This window comes from Bubalus bubalis, chromosome 23 (genome assembly GCF_019923935.1).
Source record: "Bubalus bubalis isolate 160015118507 breed Murrah chromosome 23, NDDB_SH_1, whole genome shotgun sequence".
NCBI classification, from domain to species: Eukaryota; Metazoa; Chordata; class Mammalia; order Artiodactyla; family Bovidae; genus Bubalus; species Bubalus bubalis.
In genome coordinates this window covers 45,848,233-45,861,503 of record NC_059179.1, presented here as the reverse complement: position 1 = coordinate 45,861,503, position 13,271 = coordinate 45,848,233, and the positions used below count along the sequence as shown (strand labels likewise).

General features: G+C 43.0%; 1 protein-coding gene across 4 annotated transcripts in view; it reads left to right on the top strand.

Annotated features, from left to right (window-relative positions):
- The window catches only part of ADAM12 (ADAM metallopeptidase domain 12), a 392,390-nt gene that overhangs the window by 97,820 nt on the left and 281,299 nt on the right, over positions 1-13,271 (top strand). The window lies entirely within an intron of this gene.

The window sequence follows — 13,271 nt, the reverse complement described above, 5'->3', positions numbered from 1 at the left end:
GGCTTCCAGAAGCTTGTAGCCTGGCGAGCACTTTGCCATGAACAGAAATAACCACACCCCAGGCAGAATGTGAGGTATAGTGTAAAGTGCAGGGAGAGGAGAGCTCTACCTGAGCTGTCAGGCAGGGACCTGAATGTTAGGAGCATGTCATGGGCCCTTCTGGGATGAGGAGGAGTCCTGGAGGCCAGAGGAGGCAACAGAAGAAAAGGCGAGTTCATCCGTTCCTGCTATGCTTATTTCTAATCATCCAACCCACATCATCATCCTATTTGATTTTAGACCAGAGATTGCGAATTCCAATACTGCAAGGAGCCAAGCTGGTGTTATAAACAAGCAAAGCTGGCCAGGTGTGAGACAATAGATCACCTTTGCCCCTTGGCTTCCGTGTGCAGGTACAGTCGGGCAGGGGGGACTGGAAGAATGAGCACTTGCTCTTCAACTTTGGCTGGTTGTTGCCCTGTGAAGTGAGAGCCCAGGGTTGCCATTTTTCAGATACTGTTTTTCCTCCAAGAAGCAACCCATCCAGATTTGTCTGAGAATTCTCCTGACTCTTAGAGATCAGCTATTAAATCAAATTGACAAACTGGGTGGCCTGCACTTTGGTGCCAAACCATCAGCAGCAGGCCGAGTGAGGCTCGTGAATGTCACCCTGTGAAACGGGGTCTGGCACAACAGTTCTGAAAATGTGGTCCCTGGACCAGCAGCGTCATCTGATTACTTCTTAGAAATGCAATTGCCAGGCTCCATCCCAGATCTACTGAATAAGAAACTCAGTGGACCCTACAACATGTATTTCCACAGGCCCTCTAGGAAATTTAGATGCTCGCTTGAGAATATTTTTTTTACGTTTTTAAGTGGCTGGGGAAAAAAAAAATCAAAAGATGATTGCTATTTCATGATATATAAAATGACATGAAGTTCAAATGTCCCTGGTCATAAATCAAGTTTTACTGGCACATAGCCATGCCCATTCATTTATGTATTATCTGTGGCTGTTTTTGCCCTGCACTGGCGGAGTTGAGTAGTCCTAGCAAAGACCAAATGGTCCACAAAGCTTAAAATATTTATGGAAAAAAATATGGAAAACTGTGTCTTCTGGGGTACAAAGTCCTTTGCACTCCATGGAGTGAGTGGCCACTTGAGCCCCTCTCTGCCCTTCTGTGTCCTCCATCACAGGGCTGTCGTCCACGCTCACAGTGCCATCCTGTCTGGCTCCATCTCCTAACGCTGCCCCTGGGGTCCTCCCCCAGCCCCTGACAGCCACCTGCATCCTTCCTGCTGTTTCTCCCTCCTGATGCTGAGGCCCAAACGCCCCCAAGAAATAGCACGTGAGGCAAGCTACAGAAGGCAATGGCACCCCACTCCAGTACTTTTGCCTAGAAAATCCCATGGACGGAGGAGCCTGGTAGCCTGCAGTCCATGGGGTCGCTAGAGTCGGACACGACTGAGCGACTTCACTTTCACTTTTCACTTTCATGCATTGGAGAAGGAAATGGCAACCCACTCCAGTGTTCTTGCCTGGAGAATCCCAGGGACGGGGGAGCCTGGTGGGCTGCCATCTATGGGGTCGCACAGAGTCGGACACGACTGAAGCGACGCAGCAGCAGCAGCAAGCTACAGGGAAAGCTGGTGATATGCATACTGCAATTTCTGTCCGAAGTTGTGCAATATGAATTCCCATAGCTCTCTACAAGGCTTTTAGCGTGAGTTTTCATGGAGCAATTAGGGTGTGTTTTATAAAAAGTTGGCAATTAGCTGTAACACTGGGACAGAAAAACTTGTTTGCACTAGGCTTCACTTTGGACAGAATGACTTGATAGTGCCTCCGTGATTGACAGCAGGATTACTTTTTCAAAGAGTTTATTATATTGCGCTAATGTTTATTTGAAAGAGATTACAGTGATGTTTTATAAATGGCCCTTCATCAACATATGAATGGGATAGTCTCTCTAGAAGACAGCTTGCCTGCAAACAAACTAGCAACTTAAGCTATTAACTTCCACTGACTGACAGTTTCGAAATGGGGTTGTAGGAAAAAAACGGTACGTGAATGTTTCCAGACATCAAGTTAGTTAGATAAATGAACTTTGAATTGGAAACCAGGCCTTCTAGTTAATAAACACAGTGTGTATTATTTTACGTCTGTGTCTTGTAAAACTAGGCGAGTCATTCCAAAAAGCAATGCTCTGTCCTGTTTTCTATTATAATACTCCAGATTATATCAGTAAGCAAACCTTAGAAAGTGTTATCTTTAAAATATTTCACATCAAGATGAAGAGCATTCATATGTCTTACATTGTGCCCACGTGGGTCTTCCAGAACCTTCTACCGTCTTCTGTAACACCGGTCAGACAAGAATAAGATCTTCCTTCCATATAAAACAAGTGTTACTGAACTCAGTTTCAGCTGCTTGATGCTCAAAAGCCAATACTCTTTCTGATTTACTTCACTCTGTATGAAAAACAGGTATTGTATGTTAACGCATATATGTGCAATCTAGAGAGATGGTATAGATGATCTTATTTGCAAAGCAGAAATAGAGACACAGATGTAGAGAACAAATGTATGAAATCCAAGCAGGGAAGGGAAAGGATGGGAAAAATTGGAGACTGGCATTGACATGTATTCCCATGGGACTGACATGTGTAGACTAGATAACCAATGAGAACCTCTTGTATAGCACAGAAACTCTGCTCAATGCTCTGAGATGTCCTAAATGGGAAGGAAATCCAAAAAAGAGGAGATATATGTATGTGCTCAATCACTCAGTTGTGTCTGACTCTTTGCGACCCCATGGACTGTAGCCCGCCAGGCTCCGTTGTCCATGGGATTCTCTAGGCAAGAATATTGGAGTGCACGGCTGTGCCCTCCTCCTGGGGATCTTCCCAACCCAGGGATCCAACCTGTGTCTCCTGCATTGCAGGCATATTCTTTACCAACTGAGGCACCAGGGAAGCCCCTATAAACAGGGCACCAACTAATGAATATATAATATTTTTCTTTGAAAACTTGTTAGCATCTTACAGAACTTAGTTTTATTATCCCCATTTAGATCAAAATACAGAAAGCATCAAAGGGTTTCAATTTGGGTAAAAAGCAACAAATAATAAGTGAAATGGTCTTCTGTCACTGTCATTCTGGGAAGTAGCAGTTTCGTTTGTGATTGGATTTCTGTAATAAACATGCATTTCCATCTTGTCATGCACAATAGTTTCCAAACAGACATTTTACTCTTTGAATCTCACAGCAATCTTCCTGACGATTTCAGTTTTCTATTGCTGTTCTGCCAAACTGCCACAACTTAAGTGGCTTGAAACAGTACCCCTTTTTGATCTCTCGGTTCTGAAGGTCACGAGGCAGGTGGCTGAGTTGGATTTCCTGCTTTGCATCTCACTAGTTTAAAATCAAGGGTCTCTCCGAGCTGCCCTTCTTGATGGCAACGTGGGGGAGGGTCTGTCCTGCTCCTCTGAGATGCTGGCAGCAGTCAGTTCTTAGAGGTTGTTGGGCTGAGATCCCTGTGTTCTCGCTGGCTGAAGGTGAAGGGCCATTCCTAGCTTCTCAAGGCCTCTGCTTCCATGGCTTGCAAAGCCCTTGCTCCATCTTAAAAGTGAGCTAAACGGTCAGACTCTCCTGTACATCTGTCCAACCCCAGCAGTGAAAGTTACCTCTGCTTTTTAGGACCCTCGTGAGTACGCTGGGCCCATCTGAATAAACCAGGATAATATCTCCCTGTGCCTCTGTACATGTCTACGAGGTCCCTTTTTTCAGAGAAGATCACATATTCATGGGTTAGAACATCTGCGGTGGTGGTTTAGTCAGTAAGTCGTGTCTGACTCTTGCAACCCCATGGACTATACCCCGCCGGACTCCTCTGTCCATGGGATTCCCCAGGCAAGACTGGAGTGGGTCGCCATTTCCTTCTCCAGGGGATCTTCCCCACTCAGGGATCCAATCCAGGTCTCCTGGATTGCAGGTGATCTCTTGCATCACAAGCAGATTCTTTATGGGCTGAGCCACAGGGAAGCCCCTCAAACATCTCTGGGGGCCTGTTTTTCTGCTACCCACACTGTTGGACAGGATTGTTATCCCCAGAAAGGACAGCAGAGAGGCTGCCAGCAGTCCCTCCACCCGAGGGGCAGCACTCGACCTGTCTGTGGACACATTTCTGGCCTGAGCCTCTTCCAGGTACAGTCTTCCAAATGGGAAAACACTGTTTTCAAGATGAAATAGTTCTTTGTTAGGTGAGATTATTGCTCCTTTGCATTCAAAGGAGGAGGGATTATTACCTATTTCTTCCTAAACATCCAACTTAAGACACCCATAGGCATCACTTTGCCCCTAGGACCCAATCCTTTGGCCACCTGATGCTAAAGCTGACCCATTGGAAAAGACCCTGATGCTGGGAAAGATTGAAGGCAGGAGGAGAAGGGGATGACAGAGGATGAGAGGGTTGGATGGCATCACCGACTGGATGGATGTGAGTTTGAGTAAGCTCCAGGAGTTGGTGATGGACAAAGAGGCCTGGCATGCTGCAGTCCATGGGGTCGCAAAGAGTCGGGCACAACTTAGTGATTGAACAGCAAGGCATCACTCAAGGGCTCAGTGACCTTCTTCCCAGCTGGTGGAGGGAGTCTGAAGATGCTGAGGCAAACCCCAGCCCAGGCACCCAGCCAAGGCCTTCTCCTCACACAGCATTCCTCATCACAAGCCCCGTTTTCGTTCTGCAGCCTCGCTGACAACGAACGTTCAGGAGAGGCCAGTGCCTCCTGTGTGCAGGATGTCAGGCCATCCTGACAGGCACTTGGGCTGCAGGTGGTCTTTTAAATGATCAAGTGCCTGGCTGATGGGAAAATCCATCTTTGCCATTGGCCTCCTGCCCCGGGCATCCTGATGTTGCTGAGCCATCAGCGGGCAGCCAGGCAGAGCCTGAGTTTGTCTGTCCCTCCTGATAATCGAGATGTCTGAAGGCAGGGGACGGGGAGGGAGGGCCACGGAGGTCTGAGGACCAGCCCACAAACTGCTGGACTCTGATGTCAGGTGCCCATTTCCAGGGCCCAGCCACCAAGCCCAGAGCAGTTAATAACCATTAAGGGGCAGAATAGACTGTCCTCAAGCCCCTCCCACCCTGACTCCCTGCCCCCTCCCCAGCATGGTGCCGATTTCTAGCTCTGCAGCCCCCCTCATCACCTTGTAATTGACATTGCTCTGCGTTGAGCTCATCCACTCTTCCTCTTGTTGCACACTCTCTGCCCTCTGCTCCCGTTTCGATTCTTTATCACTAAGGTCCCAAGAAACCGAGCAGGAGAGCAGGCGTCCTCTCCAGTGACCCGAAGGGGCCAGGAGCCAGGCTGGGAGCTGGCAATCACTGGCTGTCTCAGCCAGGCCCGAGTGTGAGTGGTCCAGCTCCCAACCTCCTCTCGGCAGGGAAACAGAACCCAATTCACCCTCAACGGCCAGGTTCCCCCCCTCTAGGAAGGGGTCCTCTGTGCAGCCACATGTATCTGTGGGATGCCCACCTCTAGGAGTGAATTTTCCCCAAGTTCACCTTTGCATTGGATTGAGGAGAGGTGGTAACATAAGAATTGAAATTTAGATGGGTTAAGCTTGAGAAACCTGCATCATCGTGCTTTCCAGATTGCTTTCTGTTAAGTCAGGTTGTTGGGCTCCTCTTACAACCCAGCAGTAAGCTCCAGGAGGGGACAGGTGACAGTTTTCTACTCAGAATCTGCCATTGTCCTCAGATGGACACAGAGCATGAGGAACTGTAATCCTGTAGCATACAGATGCATGGAGGCAGAATAGCGCTATTTCAAAGAATTAATGAGGCTTTACGATGCTCTGGTTCAGTTAGTTCAGTCAGTTCAATTATGTTTGACTCTTTGCAAGCCCATGGACTGCAGCATGCCTGGCTTCCCTGTCCTTCACCAGCTCCCAGAGCTTGCATAAACGCATGTGCATCAAGTTGGTGATGCCATCCAACCATGTCATCCTCTGTCACTCCCTTCTCCTCCTGCCTTCAGTCTTTCCCAGCATCAGGGTCCTTTCCAATGAGCCAGTTTTTTGCATCTCTTGGCCAAAGTATTGGAGTTTCAGCTTCAGCATCAGTCCTTCCAATGAATATTCAGGGCTGATCTCCTTTAGGATGGACTGGTTTGATCTCCTTGCAGTCCAAGGGACTCTCAAGAGTCTTCTCCAGCACCACAATTCAAAAGCATCAATTCTTTGGCACTCAGCTTTCTTTATGTTCCAGCTCTTACATCCATACGTGACTAATGGAAAAAACTATAGATTTGACTAGGTGGACCTTTGTTGGCAAACTAATGCCTCTGCTTTTTAATATACTGACTAGGTTTGTCATCGGAGAAGGCAATGGCGCCCCACTCCAGTACTCTTGCCTGGAAAGTCCCATGGGCAGAGGAGCCTGGTAGGCTGCAGTCCATGGGGTCACTAAGAGTTGGACACGACTGAGCGACTTCACTTTCACTTTTCACTTTCATGCATTGGAGAAGGAAATGGCAACCCACTCCAGTGTTCTTGCCTGGAGAATCCCAGGGACGGGGAGCCTGGTGGGCTGCCGTCTATGGGGTCGCACAGAGTCAGACTCGACTGAAGCGACTTAGCAGCAGCAGCAGCAGGTTTGTCATAGCTTTTCTTCCAAGGAGCAAGCATCTTTTAATTTCATGGCTGTAGTCACCATCTGCAGTAATTTTGGAGCCCAAGAAAATAAAATCTCTCACTGTTTCCATTGTTTCCCCATCTATTTGCTATGAAGTGATGGGGAGCAGATGCCGTGATCTTCATTTTCTGAATGTTGAGTTTTAAGCCAGCTTTTTCACTCTCCTCTTTGACCTTCAAGAGGCTCTTTAGCTCCTCTTTGCTTTCTGCCATAAGGGTGGTATCATCTACATATCTGATGTTATTGATATTTCTCCTGGCAATCTTGATTCCTGCTTGTCTGGCATTTTGCATGGGCTTCCCTCATAGCTCAGTCAGTAAAGAATCTGCCTGCAATGCAGGAGACTCCAGTTTGATTCCTGGGTTGGGAGGATCCACTGGAGAAGGAAATAGCAATTCCATTATTCTTCTCTGGAGAATCCCATGGACAGAGGAGCCTGGCAGGCTACAGTCCATGGGGTCTCAAGAGTCAGACATGACTTAGTAACTAAACCACCACCACCACTCTGCATATAAGTTAAATAAGCAGGGTGACCATATACAGCCTTGATATACTCCTTTCCCAACTTGGAACCAGTCTGTTGTTCTATGTCCAGTTCTAACTGTTGCTTCTTGACCTGTATATAGATTTCTCAGGAGGCAGGTAACACAGTCTGGGATTCCCATCTCTTTAAGAATTTTCTACACTTTGTTATGATCCACACAGTCAAAGGCTTTAGCGTAGTCAATGAAGCAGAGGCAGATGTTTTTCTGGAATTCTCTTGCTTTTTCTATGATCCAAAAGATGTTGACAATTTATCTCTGGTTCCTCTGCCTTTTCTAAATACAGTTTGAACATCTGGAAGTTCTCAGTTCACGTTGAAACCTCACTTGGAGATTTTTGAACATTACTTTGCTAGCATGGGAGATGAGTGCAATTGTGCGGTAGTTTGAAGGTTCTTTGGCGTTGCCTTTCTTTGGGATTGGAATGAAAACACCTTTTCCAGTCCTGTGGCCACTGCTGAGTTTTCCAAATTTGTTGGCATATTGAGTGCAACATTTTAACAGCATCATCTTTTAAGATTTGAAATAGCTCAGCTGGAATTCCATCACCTCCACTAGTTTTGTTTGTAGTGATGCTTCTTAATGCCCACTTGACTTCACATTCCAGGCTCTCTGGCTCTAGGTGAGTGATCACACCATCATGGTTGTCTGGGTCATTAAGATCTTTTCTGTACAGTTCTTCTGTGTGTTCTTGCCACCTCTTCTTAATATCTTCTGCTTCTGTTAGGTCCGTACCATTTCTTCCATGCCAATATTTTCATGAAATGTTCCTTTGGTATCTCTAATTTTCTTGAAGATATCTCCAGTCTTTCCCATTCTATTATTTTCCTCTATTTCTTTGCATTGATCTCTATTTCTTCAGTGCATATTTATTCTATGCACTGGCTAGAATAGTCAAAAATGGAAATCTGAAATGCTGCAAATTTAAGCTTTAGTGTCCCACCAGTAGCAACAGCATAAAGAACTTGAAATAAGAACATCACACATGCCAAAAAGCAAGTGGTTGTGCCTTTTTTTGATGGGAAGGGAGAAATGGGCTGGAAACCTGTGAACCCTTTGTGCAGAGAAATACAGTAAGAAAAAAGCAGTGCAGAAAAGAACCTCACATTTTAACACACAAACAGCTTCAAGCTACATTCCATATCTTTTAAAAGCACTTCTTACCTGAGGATAACATGTGCTATTCTGCACATTTTAACAAGAGGTTTGCTAATGTCCTTTTCCCATCAGAGAAAAGTATCAATGACTCATGAATAAACATTATCATCATTTACATAATAACTAAAAGTCTCCAAGCCAGGGACGCCCATTATGGTGCTGCAGTGCCCTCATCCTTACTGTGTTATTCTCCAGCTAATTCAATTTTGTCCTCTCTCAATTCCATGATGCTCATATCTTCCTGACTATGGAACCACTGCACTAATATTAAAGTGGTAATCAAGATTGCCTCTAAATATTCATAGCAATAAATGACTCCCTCGTGCCCTGTGAGTGCCAGGCTTGCAGCCTGAAGCATTTATTTAGTGCCAGGGAGGGATCTAGTTATTTCAGAGTCCCTGGAATACAATATTTTAATATTTTTGTTCTGCTTGAAAAATTAGGTTCCTCTGAGCTTCTGGTATCAATGGTTGAGATAAATGACTTTGGCTCTGACTGATTATTGTCCTTGCAAAGATAACCTAGACGTGGTGATGGGTGTGTATTTGGCTGTGGTCCCCACTTCTGATTTTTAATGCAGTTCCCTCCCTTCCTTTCTGCAGGCTCACTCACCTTATTTCCACTTTATGGTCAGGTTAAGATTTTTCTAAGTCATTGAAATTGGCTATTATTTATAGACATAGAAACATTAAGGAGATGGGGCAGAGTATCATTCCATTCATCAGAAGGCAAAAAAAAAAATTCATAAGCATTCCCCCATCCATAGAAATATACCTTTGTTGACTTGGGATATTTTGTAGCCATCAAGGGTGAAACAATTTAAATCCAGGTTTAGGTGAGCCCCCAGTTACACAAATTAAAGAATGGCAGCCTAACATTTTCAAGTAAAACGTGAAATTAGATCATTTTTAAGATCCCTTTATTGGTGTTATAATATTGTTCATAAGTAACACATAGCAGAGAAAATAATTTACATTGCTGTAGGATATCATTTAAGAGGTTATTGTGAATAAAAATGTTATTAGCAAGGACTAAACAAATAAAGGCAACCCAGTGAATAATAATGAGAAGAAAAATACTATAGCTAATTTTTAAAAATCACTTTTAAAATGTGTGTTTATATTTCCAACCCTGTGTACGAGACAGCAAAAGAGACACTGATGTATAGAACAGTCTTATGGACTCTGTGGGAGAGGGAGAGGGTGGGAAGATTTGGGAGAATGGCATTGAAACATGTAAAATATCATGTATGAAATGAGTTGCCAGTCCAGGTTCGATGCACGATACTGGATGCTTGGGGCTGGTGCACTGGGACGACCCAGAGGGATGGAATGGGGAGGGAGGAGGGAGGAGGGTTCAGGATGGGGAACACATGTATACCTGTGGCGGATTCATTTTGATATTTGGCAAAACTAATACAGTTATGTAAAGTTTAAAAATAAAATAAAATTTAAAAAAAAATAAAAAATAAAAAATAAAAATTCCACCAAGTTGGGACCTAAAAAAAAAAAAAAGAGGGATGCGCTGGAAAAGTGCATTGTGGGAGACTTCAGAAAAAGTACAGAGCAGATGAGGGTCCCAGTGACAGGCAGTGGGGTCCAGCCAGAGCTTTACTTTGTAGACCTGCCTGGGCAAGCCATCTGGGAGAGCCAGCCTAAACTCATTTCCACGAGGAACTTATAAGGAGAGCAGCCTCAGAAGAAACTACATATGCACTTGATCGTGGGCTTCTAGCTTCCAGAACTGCACACAAATGAATTTTTGTTAGTTAATCTACCCAGTCTAAGATACTTTGTCTTGGCAGCCTTAGCAAATGAATACAGGGTGGCTTCTAGGATTCTGGAAATATTTTGACTTTTCAATTGGGTAGTAGATACCTTGATGATTATTTTATTGTTTTTTAAATTATACTTTTATATAAATTGTATGTTTTATATATTCTTTTGGATATATTTTTCCCCAATTAAACAATAGAATTATAATGACTGTCAAGACATTTCTAGCATAGTGATAAGCATTTAATTGTTTTATTCAGCAAATGCAGTTCTTCAAGCATTCAATAAAAGACATGATTTCATTAGGGAAATCAATATGTCATTTTTAAAAATGAATGCTGTATTTAAGCAGTACTAGTTCATCATCTCCTATGTCTAAAAATCAAAAGAAAATGGGATGAATACATGCTTTTAGACTAAAAAATCTTTGGCAAGGAGTGGTTTTGAGTTAAAATAGCTCTCTGTTTAGCTTCTCCATTGAATTTGCCTATACCAATCAGGTCTCAACTAAAACTAGCTTTATACAGATAAAGCTCTTTCTACCTCCCTGGGGGAAAATGTATTCATTTGAAATATGTTGACATTACAACATTCTAACAGCTCCTGTAGGGACTTTATGTGGAATTAGTACAAATGTTTGTGTTTAATCTAGCTGAATTTTTCAGGGAGTAAAAAGGGTGCTGCAAATATTTAATTTTTATTCACAAATGTAATTGTCAGTATTTGTCTTTAAAATAATCATGTGTGAGAAAAATATAAAATAGTGATGTATGTCCATATCTTAAGCAAACACAATTTGTAATTAAAATAATTATTTTCACACATATATATAAAATAGACAAACGTGCTGTTCAGAAACATCTCGACAGAACATTGAGATGTATTTTTGTTCTGCTATTTTATTCCAAATGTAATTAATGATCTTGTTTTTCTAAGATATAATTAATGAGTACATGCTGTAGACCTTGGAGAGAACTCTCTGTATGTGTTTGTAATTAAATCCCAGTGTCAGGAAGTATGGGTAAATTTAGATAGAAGTTCTTTTTTTTTTTTTTTTTTTTTTAATTTTATTTTATTTTTAAACTTTACATAACTGTATTAGATTTGCCAAATATCAAAATGAATCCGCCACAGGTTCACATGTGTTCCCCATCCTGAACCCTCCTCCCTCCTCCCTCCCCATTCCATCCCTCTGGGTCGTCCCAGTGCACCAGCCCCAAGCATCCAGTATCGTGCATCGAACCTGGACTGGCAACTCATTTCATACATGATATTTTACATGTTTCAATGCCATTCTCCCAAATCTTCCCACCCTCTCCCTCTCCCACAGAGTCCATAAGACTGTTCTATACATCAGTGTCTCTTTTGCTGTCTCGTACACAGGGTTATTGTTACCATCTTTCTAAATTCCATATATATGCGTTAGTATACTGTATTGGTGTTTTTCTTTCTGGCTTACTTCACTCTGTATAATAGGCTCCAGTTTCGTTCTTGTGGCAGACTCGAAAGCAAATCCAGGCTGAGAAACACTTTTTTGTCTGCTGTATTAAAATCAAAGGAAGTTATGCGTGTTTAGGAATATTGAGTTTAAAAGTTCAGCAAACACTCAGAAATCCATACAGTTCTTAGAAACACCAGGGATTATCAAAATATAGCAAGTAGGAAGTATGGTTTCACTAGATCACTGATGTTTGTTTCATCATTAGGATGAATCCATAAAAAATAAGATCTGGGCTTCCGTGGTGGCTCAGTGGTAGAAAGTGCATCTGCCAGTTCAGGAGACACGGGTTTGACCCCTGCTCCGGGAAGATCCCTCATGCCTTGGAGCAGCTAGGCCTGTGCACAGCTATTGAGCCTGTGTACTAAAGCTCTGGAGTGGCACCTGCGGAGCCCATGTGTGGCAACTGCTGAAGCCCCAGGCACCCTGCAGCCTGTGCCACAGGAGAAATCACCATGGTGAGAAACCCACGCACTGCAAACAGGGAGTAGCCCCGTTCACCCAAGCTGGAGAAAAGCCCGCACAGCAAGCAAGACCCAGCACAGTCAGAAATAAACAAATAAATACAATTATTTTAAAAAAAAACAAGATCTGTTTAAACCCAGATATTATACTTAAGTATTTTATGTATATGAATACCAGCAGTTTAACTCTCAAGCTTAAGTAACTACTTAAAAAATAATGTCATCCATCAATTAATTGAGAAGAGCTTTCTTTAAAACAAAAAAAACTTATGCTGGCATTTAGTTTTATCCCCCGAAGGCACCAATATTCAAAACAGTGTAGTACTTGGACAGCTATTGGATGATGCAAGTTTCACGTCTTTATTAATGACTCAGGGGTGCTCAGCAAAGACAGAAATTTCTGTGAACCCTGTGAAAATGAAATGTTCCACATCTGAGCTGTCTAGCAGGGATAACCAGTAGCTCCGTGTTGCTTTAGCGCCTTGAAATGTGTCCCGTGTGACTGATGAACTGATTTTTAATTTTGATATCACTTTAATTAAGTTAAATTTAAGTGGCCATATGTGGCTAATGGTTACCATACTAGATATGGGAAATTACAAAAAGACATTCCAAGGGCTGCCCTAAAAATAGAGTGAATAATGTCTCACCCTTTGTGGCTCTCCCTGATTATATGGCATTAGTTAATTCAAGTTATAATATTTCCCCAAAACTCATGTGACCTTCTGTTGTGGGTTCTATTTCAATTTTGTTTCATCTTAACTCATTATTTTAATGTTAGTTATTGGAACTCATTAATACAATCCATTTATCTCTTAAAACATAATAGCATGTGATTCTTCATAGACAAGCTGAAATGCTGTCTTGTAAAAAAGCCCCTTGAACTCTGGAGTTATAATTTTGTCATTCAGTCGCTAAATGGTGTCTGACTCTTTACAATCCCATGGACTGCAGCATGCCAGGCTCCTCTGCCCACTGTCTCCTGGAGTTTGCTCAAATTCGTGTCCATTGAGTTGGGGATGCTATCTATCTCATCCTCTGCTGCCCCATCTCCTTTTGCCTTATTATTCAATATTCTTATTGAATAATATAATAATTATAATAGTGTCTTTCAAATATGGGATGTTAGAGAATTATGTCTAAACTTATTCTCCTCTT